The sequence below is a fragment of the Bos grunniens genome, chromosome X, assembly GCF_055505025.1.
Source record: "Bos grunniens cultivar Pamir isolate PY7600 chromosome X, Bosgru_T2T1.0, whole genome shotgun sequence".
Lineage (NCBI taxonomy): Eukaryota > Metazoa > Chordata > Mammalia > Artiodactyla > Bovidae > Bos > Bos grunniens.
The window spans coordinates 123,892,210-123,904,691 of record NC_141194.1 but is presented as its reverse complement, the minus strand read 5'-3'; positions in this window follow the sequence as shown (position 1 = coordinate 123,904,691).

Here is a 12,482-nt window from a genome sequence, read left to right as displayed (position 1 = left end):
ATAACACACACAGCTGCCCCAACTTCCCCACTTCAGGCTTTAAATTACAGGTATAAGTCTTTGTATATATCCCTTGGTGGTAACTCAAGAGTCAAGCCTGAGCCCACTTTATTCATTCTCATCCTTCCTTGCAGCTTCTCTCCTCTCTAAGAAAGTTTGTCCCTTAGAGCCAACAAAACAAAAATCCTCATTCTATAATTTACACTACCTTTATTTTTCAGCCTTCCTGCAGATGGAAAGTCACAATCTACTCTAAAATGGTTCCAACTGTACACAGTCCAGTCCTCCTGATACTGTTTGTGAAATGTTTTGGTTACCGGTTGCTATGTTAACAAAGTGACTCAAGTACCGGTGGCTAACAACAATGCCCACTTTATTTGCCCCTGATTTTTCAGTTTAAGCTGGCTTCATCTGGGTAGGTAGCTCTTCTTCTGTTCTTACCAGGGGTCTCTTGTGTGGCTGCATTCAGCTGTCAGGGTCACTAGAGACTAGGTTCAGCTCACACATCAGGATGGCCGGAACTCTCCTGCTCTCCATGTAGTCTGAGAGCTTCTCTTTCTCCATGTGGACTCCACATGTTTTCTGCAGCAGGGTAGCTGGGCTTTTGACATGGTGGCTCCAAGCTCCCAAGAGCACAAAAACTGCCAGATCATAAGACCCAGAACTGGCAGTGTCATCTCTGCTTCATTTTATTATTAATAGTTCAAGCAGGTCTCATCCTCTGCCCAGATGCAGGAGAGTAAAATACACAGAGAAGTGGATACTGGCCTACTGCTTCACCCAGCCAGCCTGGTGACTCCAGAGAACAGAGGTGAGCCCTCTATTCTAGCCTCTGGGTCACGAGGAAGACTGCAGATGGCACCAAGTGGGGACTTCAACCATCAGACCGTCCCCTGCCACTCCACATGCTCTGCCTTCACCCCAGGCTCATTGATAAACTCCTCTTGATTTAGAAACTCTCTTTCAACTCCAAATACATACATTGTGTGATTACTGGGTGCTAGGCATTATGCTGTGCTTTGGGAGGAACTCCAGAATAAATAGCAGTGGTTTGTGTCCTTGAGGAGTTCACAGTGCAGCCAACAAAGAAGGGCGGGTTAGAACCTATCTTCCCAGCTGACATGAGGTGACCTGACAAACCAAATCAAAAGCTGGGAGACATCCAGGCTAGATGATGGCCACAATAGCCACTTGACCTAACAGGCTGAGCCCTCAGTCACAAAAGGGCATCTGATTAGTCTAACAAGGCGTAATTTTGGTAAGGGCGTGAGGCTGTTACTAGTCTGCAGCATTATTGTTTAGATCAACATTTTTTTAGATTCTGAAACTGAAAGCTAGTTTATCTTTGCCCTGTCAGATCTAGTACCATTTGCGTTATTCATAACAGGGACCAAAGAGAGATTTAAGCTGGATTGAATTACTCAGTGTTTTTTTAATGTCTAAGAAAGGCTGTTTTACTCTAAGTGATACTTAGAGCTCCGCTATTATAGAAGTATCCAGTAAACCTCCAAAGACATAGATACACAGCCATATACACATACATAAGATAGCTATTAGTCCTAGATTATTTTAGTCTGCTTTTAGCCAATTACAGTTTTTAAAGTTCTCGAACGTTTCAAGAAGCAAATAGGCACCACTTGTACTCCGTAGCTAATCACTTTTAATCCTTCCAGTAGTCATTTTGATAATATCAGACATAACGAAATCACTTATCAGTAACGTGGGTCTAATTCCCCTATGCAAAATAGTCCATTTTAATTCAGGTTTGGAATCCCTGCCAGAGCTCTTGAGGCTGCTCTTTCTATAGGGTCATTATTGAAGAAAGTTTATTTTTATGATAATAAATTATTAAACAAACAGATCTCACACAATGACACAGAACCCCAGCTAGTCCTTCCCAACTGTTGTCATGAGGTGTTACTGTACTCCCCATATTATATGAATAAATAAGAAGCTGGCAATTTCTAAACTACACCAAGCATACTTATGGGGGTTATGAAGGTTACTCCTGGGTCCTTGATAATCTATCATTGCAATAAGAATTTAGATTAAATGGAATCTTATTAAATCAGATAGGAAGAAACTGAGGGCAGAACTGTTATTATGTCTAATGTAAATCAGGATTGCAACACATCTTTTTTTTAAGGCATGATTTTTTTCTTGATGGATAGGATGTGGCTTGTCTGGCATCATTAAGGCCTTTTGTGGGGTTTTAATCTGCAGTTTGGATACTCAAGCGTGTTCCACTATTTTCACTCTTTAAAGTGACATGAGCTTGGCTAATGGAAGAAAGAAGATGAACCCCTGAGGATCCTCAACTAAAAAGCATTACTTATAGGATAAATCAGCCTTCTTTTTGGGTTGGAGTGGCCAAGAAATGGAAAGGAAGTTGAAGAATGGAAAATGGGAAGGGAATGAGTCAAAGCCACCTCCATGGTCTGGCCCATTCTTCACAATAGAATCTTTCTCTTCTCCAAGCTCCTCCTTTCACACACAGAGCCTGAGAGCCTAAAATTGCAGGAAGTAGAAAGGTGGTACCGTTAATAGCTAAAGGAAAGAAATGTCCAGCCCTGTCCCCAGATGAGCCGGATATTCTGTCTTTCAGCATAAAACTTGGAAAATAAGGGCATGCATGGTATGAAATACAGTTTTGTATTTCATAGTATTTAAAGAGGAAAAAAAGCCAAATTGCAGTCTTTAAGTTATTGTGAAAGTGTATTTTAGTCACTGCACTTTCCTGTGTTGGAACACCTATATCCTTACAAATGGATTCATGCTATACCTGTCACTATTCATGTCAGACTCCTTGGACCAAATTAGCAGAGAAAGATTCAGCCCTAACTCTCTAGAATATTTGTTGTTGTTGTTTAACTCAACCAGTTCTGTGATTCATTAACTGCTTGTCATGTTTTGATATGTGGATCAGGAATTGATCAATAGCTGGCAAAATTTAATAAAAGGAGCTCATTTCTGGAGAAACGAGCTCGTTGCCATGCCAACTATCGATCTTCTCTGATGGAGGCTCGGCAGTCAGTCACAAAATGGACCCTGTTAGGCTGTCTGTCCATAGGAAATCACTGAGTCGCCAACCTCAAATGAGTTCCTAAAAATGACATCAGGTTCACAATGGAAAGAACTAGGCTACATTTGTCTGTAGGGAAGACTCTGCCTCACGATTGCTTGAAATATATCTATTTCACTGAGCACCTGAGAATCTTGTCACATAGCTGGTATGGAATGCAACATGATTGAAAGACAGCATCGCATTATGCTCGTGCTGTGTTCACTATATTACAGGCATGGAGAAAGAATGAACAGCTTAGTCTATTACTGCTGCATGTTTAGGAAGTGTAAATGCAAAGAAATCTCTTTACTCTGTGTCATTATGTACTTGCTTCCTAGGTGTGAGAAAGATTAATAGCATCTTTATCAAAGGGAGATCTGGCTCTGTACTGTGTTTATAACATAAAGGCCAGGGGAAAAGAGAGTGAGAGAATAATAATCAAAGAACTCTTTGAACTTTTTCAAATTCTGAAAACTCCTTTAAAGTTAAGAAGTCATCAGAATATTTGAAAATGTCACAGATTCTAATTTGAGGAGAATTTCATTTGCTTTTATAGGAACTAAGACATCTTTACATATAGAAATTGCATTGTACTATATTAAGTGAATAAAGTGCTGTAATATTTGTTTAACAAATACTTATTTCAACGCCTACAATGTAGAAGGCAAAGCTCATGAATGTAACTGCTCCCTCTAGAATAAGTTTTTGGAATCATACTGTCCTCAACATTGAGATGAGAGGTAATGCTCTCCTGTTTAAGCTTTGTCCAGCAATCTTAAGCCTTTAGGGGCATGATTTCTTCCTCCCTAGTCAGTTAAACTCAGGAACCAGTTTGTGACTGTGAGAGAAGACCACACTCTAAACAGAACTAACCCTCACATATATAGTCCATAGATTTTTGACAAGGATGCCAAAATTGTTCAGTGGGGAAAGGAGAGTTTGTTTGTTTGTTTGTTTGTTTTTCATCAAATCATGCTGGGGCAACTGGACACCCACAGGCAAAAGAAGAAAATTGGACCTTCACCTTACTTCATATACAAAAATGAACTTAAAATGCATCAAAGACCTAAAAGTAAGACCTAAAATTTTAAACCTCTTAGAAGAAAACATTGGAGGAAATCTTCATGACATATGATCTGACAATGACTTCATGGATATGACACCAAAAGCACAGTCAAAAAAAAGAAAAACAAAATAGATAAATGGAAAAGTTCATCAAAATTAAGAAATTTTACACATTAAAGGAAACTATCAAGAAAGCAAAAGGACAGCCTACTGAATGGGGAAAAATATTTGGAAATCATATATCTGATAAGGCATGCATATCCAGAATATATAAAGAACTCTTATAATTCAACAAAAAACAAACAACCTAATTCAAAAATGGGCAAAGGATTGAATAGACATATTTCCAAAGTAGATATGCAAATGACCAATAAGCATATAAAAAGATGTTCAACATCATTACTCATTGCTGCTGCTGCTAAGTTGCTTCAGTCGTGTCCAACTCTGTGCAACCCCATAGACGGCAGCCCACCAGGCTCCCCCTTCCCTGGGATTCTCCAGGCAAGAACACTGGAGTGGGTTGCCATTTCCTTCTCCAATGTGTGAAAGTGAAAAGTGAAAGTGAAGTCGCTCAATGGCGACCCCATGGACTGCAGCCAGAACCACAATAAGCTGCCATTTTACACCTACTAGGATGGCTATAATTTTTTTAAAAATAGAAAACAAATGTTGGTGAGGATGTAAAGAAATTGGAACCTTCATGCATTGCTGGTGGGAATGTTAAATGGTGCAACCACTGTGAAAAACAGATTGGTGGTTTCTCAGAAGGTAAAACATAAACGACCATACGACCAACTCCAGGAGATGGTGAAGGACAGGGGAGCCTGGCAACCCAACAATTCCACTCCAAAAGAATTTAAAGCAGGGGCTCAAATATTTGTACATAGCAGCATTATATGTCCAAAAAGGCATTGTACAAATATGTAAATATTTGTACATAGCAGCATTATATGTCCAAAAAGGCATTCACAACAGCCAAAAGGTGGAAAGAACCCAAGTGTCTATCAGCAGATGAATGGATAAACAAAATGCTTAAATGAGATAACAAAATATGATATATACATACAGTGTGATATTATTCAGCCGTAAAAAGGAATGAAATTTGTTACCTTGCTACAACGTGGATGAACCTTGAAACATTATGCTCAGTAAAATAAGCAAGACACAAAAGGACAAATATTATATGATGCCACTTACATGAGGTACATAGAATCCTCAAATTCATAGAGGTAGAAAGTAGAATAGTGGTTACCAGTGACATGGGGGAATGGGAAGAGGGGAGTTATTGTTTAATGGGTACAGAGTTTCAGTTTGGGAAAATGAAAAAGTTCTGGAGATGGATGGTTGCACGGCAATGTGAACGTGCTTAATGCCACTAAATTGCACACTTAAAATGGTTAAAATGATAATATCCTATGCATGTAATAATGCAATTTTTAGAAACTTGACCTGAAATGAATATAATATTGTGTATCAACTATAATTCAGTTTAAAAAATAATTTAAATTGTAAAAATACAAACGAGAGATTTCCTGGTTTAAAAAAAAGCAGATTCATCCACTCTCATGCCTTTTTCTAATTAATATCCTCAGCAAAGACATATTTCTCCACTTTCATCCCAGCGTCCCATGGTGTTCTAATTGTCTGTTTCCTTCTCCATCTTTCCCACTGCTGTGAGCATCTTGAGGGCAGAGGCTGGCTTTTCTTTATGATAGAGGGCTGGATGGAAATGTGAGCTCTGGATTCAGATAGGCTTTAGAGTCCAACTCCAGACCTGCCACTAACTAGCCAGGGGGCCTAAAGCTAGTTCTTGAAGCTCTCTGTGACTGCGCTTTCTAACCTGCAAACTGGAGACTGTTTTAAATGAAGTGATACATGTAAAGTGCCTGGAATCATAAGCATTCAAAACATCTCAGTTTCAGTAACAACATTAATTTTAGTCATTAAAACTAGATGATGTTTAGGGATTCCCTGGCGGTCCAGTGACTAAGACTCCATGCTCCTAGTGCAGGGGGCCCTGGTTTGATCCCTGGTCGGGGAACTAGATCCCACGTGCCACAACTAAGATCTGGCATAGACAAATAAATAAACTAGATGATGCTTAATGTAAAAAATTTTAAAACTTTAATCAATAATTTCTTTTATAATTATTTTGTGAGTGTAAGTGATAGTCGTTCAGTCGTGTCCGACTTTGGTGACCCCATGGACTGTAGCCCACCAGGCTCCTCTGTCCATGGGATTCTCCAGGCAAAAATACTGGAGTGGGTTGCCATTTCCTTCTTCAATAATTATTTTACCCAATACCTAACATAGGCCTAACACATGATTGGCTAGTGACTGGTAAATTGCAGGGTATCTGTTTTAACCACGCTGTAACTGTCACTTGTAACGGGCTCTTTTCTTGTTTGTCTCCCCACTAGACTGGGAGTTCCTCAAGGGCTGAAACAGTGTTTATCTCAGAGCCTGCAGCATGTTGTACAGTACTTGGTACACAGTAAAAAAAAATCAATACATATTTATTGAATCAAAAAATGAATGAATCAGGAACTGGGTGCATTGGGAAACCAAGTGAGAGAATCCCAAAGGAGAGGGAGGAGAAACGAGGAAGGAGAAGATAAGAACTGCTTGTGTGGCCACGTCCATCTATCTGGAATTTTCATAGCATTCTCAAAACTTGGGAGGTCTTCTGATTATTTTGAACAAGGAATGGCATCTCCTTGTTCACACATCCTGATTAGAATATAGCCGTGTAGAAAGTTACATGGCATTTGCTTGTTTCCTTGTTTGCTTCTCCTCCAGACTGAGCACCTAGAGATAAGAAACTGTCCTTCCTTCATCTTTTGTGTTCCAGCATCTAGAACAATGCCTGACACACACTGGTGGGTGCCCAGTGCATGTATAAGGCATGAAAGAAACAGAACAGAATTAGATCATATGTTCACACTTTACTAAAGAATTCTTACATGAGGGAGGGAGCAGTCCTGGCACAGTCAAAATGAATGAATCAATGAACCTTATGGGTCAATGTTAGGTTTGGGCTTTTCTTTCCCTGAGAAGAGGGACAGAGTAAAACATTCCTTACTCAACATCCTTTAGTTCAGTTCAGTCACTCAGTTGTGTCCGACTCTTTGCAACCCCATGAATCACAGCACGCCAGGCCTCCCTGTCCATCACCAACTCCCGGAGTTCACCCAAACTCATGTCCATCGAGTCGGTGATGCCACCCAGCCATCTCATCCTCTGTCATCCCTTTCTCCTCCTGCCCCGAATCCCTCCCAGCATCAGAGTCTTTTCCAATGAGTCAACTCTTCGCATGAGGTGGCCAAAGTACTGGAGTTTCAGCTTCAGCATCATTCCTTCCAGTGAGCACCCAGGACTGATCTCCTTTAGGATGGACTGGTTGGATCTCTTTGCAGTCCAAGGGACTCTCAAGAGTCTTCTCCAACACCACAATTCGAAAGCATCAATTCTTTGCGCTCAGCTTTCTTCACAGTCCAACTCTCACGTCCATACATGACTACTGGAAAAACCATAGCTTTGACTAGACGGATCTTTGTGGGCAAAGTAATGTCTCTGTTTTTCAATATGCTATCTAGGTGGGTCATAACTGTTCTTCCAAGGAGCAAGTGTCTTTTAATTTCATGACTGCAGTCACCATCTGCAGTGATTTTGGAGCCCAAGAAAATAAAGTCTGCCACTGTTTCCCCATCTATTTGCCATGAAGTGATGGGAGCGGATGCCATGATCTTCGTTTTCTGAATGTTGAGCTTTAAGCCAACTTTTTCACTCTCCACTTTCACCTTCATCAAGAGGCTTTTTAGTTCCTCTTCACTTTCTGCCATAAGGGTGGTGTCATCTGCATATCTGAGGTTAATGATATTTCTCCCTTCAATCTTGATTCCAGCTTGTGCTTCTTCCAGCCCAGCGTTTCTCATGATGTACTCTGCATAGAAGTTAAATAAGCAGGGTGACAATATGCAGCCTTGACGTACTCCTTTTCCTATTTGGACCAGTCTGTTTTTCCATGTCCAGTTCTAACTGTTGCTGCCTGACCTGCATACAGGTTTCTCAAGAGGTAGGTCAGGTGGTCTGGTATCCCCATCTCTTTCAGAATTTTCCACAGTTGATGGTGGTCCACACAGTCAAGGCTTTGGCATAGTCAATAAAGCAGAAATAGATGTTTTTCTGGAACTCTCTTGCTTTTTCCATGATCCAGCAGATGTTGGCAATTTGATCTCTGGTTCCTCTGTCTTTTCTAAAACCAGCTTGAACATCTGGAAGTTCACAGTTCACGTATTGCTAAAGCCCGGCTTGGAGAATTTTAAGCATTACTTTACTAGCATGTGAGATGAGTGCAATTGTGCAGTGGTTTGAGCATTCTTTGGCATTGCCTTTCTTTGGGATTGGAATGAAAACTGACCTTTTCCAGTCCTGTGGCCACTGCTGAGTTTTCCAAATGTGCTGGCATATTGAGTGCAGCACTTTCACAGCATCATCTTTCAGGATTTGAAATAGCTCAACTGGAATTCCACCACCTCCACTAGCTTTGTTCATAGTGATGCTTTCTAAAGCCCATTTGACTTCACATTCCAGGATGTCTGGCTCTAGGTGAGTGATCACACCATCGAGATTATCTGGGTCATGAAGATCTTTTTTATACAGTTCTTCTTTGTATTCTTGCCACCTCTTCTTAATATCTTCTGCTTCTGTTAGGTCCATACCATTTCTGTCCTTTATCGAGCCCATCTTTGCATGAAATGTTCCTTTGGTATCTCTAATTTTCTTCAAGAGTTCTCTAGTCTTTCCCTTTCTATTGTTTTCCTGTATTTCCTTGCATTGATCGCTGAAGAAGGCTTTCTTATCTCTCCTTGCTCTTCTTTGGAACTCTGCATTCAGATGCTTATATCTTTCCTTTTCTCCTTTGCTTTTCACTTCTTTTCTTTTCACAGCTATTTGTAAGGCCTCCTCAGACAGCCATTTTGCTTTTCTGCATTTCTTTTCCATGGGGATGGTCTTGATCCCTGTCTCCTGTACAATGTCATGAACCTCCATCCATAGTTCATCAGGCACTCTGCCTATCAGATCTAGGCCCTTAAATCTATTTCTCACTTCCACTGTATAATCATAAGGGATTTGATTTAGGTCATACCTGAATGGTCTAGTGGTTTTCCCTACTTTCTTCAATTTAAGTCTGAATTTGGCAATAAGGAGTTCATGGTCTGAGCCACAGTCAGCTCCTGGTCTTGTTTTTGCTGACTGTATAGAGCTTCTCCATCTTTGGCTGCAAAGAATATAATCAATCTGATTTCAGTGTTGACCATCTGGTGATGTCCATGTGTAGAGTCTTCTCTTGTGTTGTTGGAAGAGGGTGTTTGCTATGACCAGTGCGTTCTCTTGGCAAAATTCTATTAGCCTTTGCCCTGCTCATTCCGTACTCCCCCAGGGGAGTCTTGCAGAGTGCGGCCATGCTGGGATGTCTCATTGAATCCCTAGGGGTTCAATTCTTAACTGCGGCACAAAATGGAAGGCGTTCTTATCGTAAATCATAAGGAAACTTGCAATAATTAAGTGAACTTTATTGCAGTACCTGTATGAGCTGACGAGAGAGAGAACACGAACCTCTCCCTAAGTGTACAATTGGTTTGACCTAAGGATCTCATCTCTTTAACTGATGGGTGTAGAACAAATGGAATGTGAGTGAGCTGAAGCAGAGAGACCAGATAAGAGGCTGCTGCCACAGTCCAGACAACATCCTTTAGGCATGTTTAAATGATCTCCTGCTCATCAAGAAGTTAGGTTTATACAAATAAATAGAAGTCTGTCCATGTTTTCAGGGTTTTAGAGGGGAGGAAGTAGGAGACGGTAACTAATTGAAGGGGTACAACAGAGAAAATAATAAAAGTCCAAGAATTTTCCATCTGAAGGATGCTAAAATAGCAAAGGAGAAGAGAAAGAAAAAATTTAGAAATGTAGAAGAGTGAAAACTTATGGGTATTTGCACTCTGCAATCTAGAGGGAAGAAATTCATAGAGCATCACTTTTATTTAGAATGATAGTATTATCTTCTTGTAATGCCGCTCTCGCTGTCTCCTGCGGCCTCCTGCTGCTTCAAGCCCTTAAAACATGTTTTTGAGTTTACTGGCTAGTTCACATCCTCTCACTATTTTCAGTTCAGGGAGTCTAGGTTAAAAACAGTCTAGTGACTTGACTCCATTTTGCATAATTGTCCCTGACTTCTGAGTTCTATATTGAGATCTCCTGACTTTCTTTTTAAATGTCATTGCAAGATTGCCTAGAGTGAATTTTCACGGTAGGAAATGCTTTATCATCAGGAGCAATGAGTCACTCCATCCTGAAATACATGTTAATGATGGCTCTTCACCATCAGCAGCAAATACACCAAATGTGTGGTCTAGCCAGGGAACAGTTACCGCCAGCCTTACTGTGAATCAGCCCAAACCTTCAGCTCCTGGTGACATAGGGCTGTCAGCTGGGCCTGCAACCAGCTCCGCGTGGCATCCATTCTCCATGGCTCATTCTGTACTCCAGCCATGGTCCAGTCAGGGCTCACAGGGACCCAGATTTTGGCTCCAGTGACAGGTTAAATCCTGCTAGAACAAACTGCAGTCTGGTGTCAAATTTCTTTGCTATAGAGGAACTCAGCCATAATAAATAGAGCTTGAAATCCTGCCATCAGTGGGACTTCCTGCTACACAAAGGTTTGAGTATGTGTGATGGCATTTCTCATAAGTTGACCCGCATCATTTGGGGGTCCTGCTGCACTTCCTTTCCGGACCTGAATGTCTGAAGAGGGCTACTTACTTAGGCTTTCACTTTGAAGAAGTTCTTCCATTTTTAAAGATATGTTAGCGAAGGTAGTGCTCAGATACACAAAAGTGGGAAGACTCCACTCTCACAAAGAAAAAGTCTGTAAGTATCTCCAAAGGCAAACTGGGTTTCAATTTGTTGAATGTGCCAACAAGACAATAATGTGAAAAACCTTTTGGGGATTTACAAAGAAATGGTACAGATGATACACCAGTATGTCTCCCAGTACAACCTCTTCTTATCTGTAGGCAGCCCTTTCCAATTTCCTTTGCAGTTTCAGAGGAAAGGCAATTTGAAAATTCCTTCACATCTAGATGTGCCCCATCCATAGTGTGTTTCAGGACTGCTTGAGCAATGGCCACTCAGAATTCCCATGTTATATGACATCATGGCCCTCTGTATGTCATTAGCACCTAGAAACAATCTATTGTTCCAATAAGAATAACTGTTATATCACAAGTGCAGGGCACACACTTGGCTCATTCTGAGGATACAGTGAGGAGAAGGGCAAGGTTCTGATCCTTCCTTGAGGAGTTTACAAGCTAATGAAGAAGGGAGTCAAGTGGTTGTGATCTGTTGTGATTCATGGTGCAGCCAGGGGCACACAGTAGATACTCGAAACTACTCATTGATTCATTTTCAGATACACAACCAAGCAAATAACAAAATCCAAACTCTAGCCTTCTTTTGATTTGTGTATCTACTCTTCACTATTTCTTAAAATTGTATTAGACTCCCAACTCAGTAGTAATTGAAACTAAAGCTTTCCCTGTGCTTTTAAGCTCCTAATTTTTCAGGTCTGAGGAGTTCTTTTATAGACACAGAAAGAGATTAAAAAAAATTTACAGCAGTATCTACTCAACACTAACAAGTACAGACACTGTACTAACCCTTTAATCATCAACATAATTCTTTTTATAAGTGGGGAAGCTGAGGCTTGGAGAGTTTAAATAACTTGCCAAAGTCACACAGCTAGTAAGTGCAGACCTAAGAAGATTCTCCACTTCTTAGGAGCATATAAGGCTCTCTTGTACATAAGTATTGAGTTAACATAATTACAAATGACTCTTTGTCTTTCAATAACTGAGGCAGAACATCCCAGATTGGAATTTGAATGGCATTCTACTTAAGGAAATATTTTGTAGATGGTATTCAGGTGTGGTTGAAATGAGGTAGAAAATACACAGGAAATTAAATCACAGAGAAAAGTCAAGTCAGAAACAACTGAACAATGAGAAGGAGATCTCTTACTCTTATATCCACCCAAAGTCTCATTTTTTTATAAATCTGATAGATTGTCCCAGGTGTCAATGATTGTAAATTTTGACCCTGTAAGTCTAAAGAAGCTTACTGCCTCTCCAAGCCAGACAGAAACAGAATGTTCTCAGCAAAGTGCACTTCTCTAAAATTACATTCAAAGCAACTATCTGAGCATAAAACATGCACAGCCATGAACACTAAACTCACAAGGCCAAAGCCACATAATTCTACTTAGTAGCCAGGGCAAAGCCATGATATTTTTAGA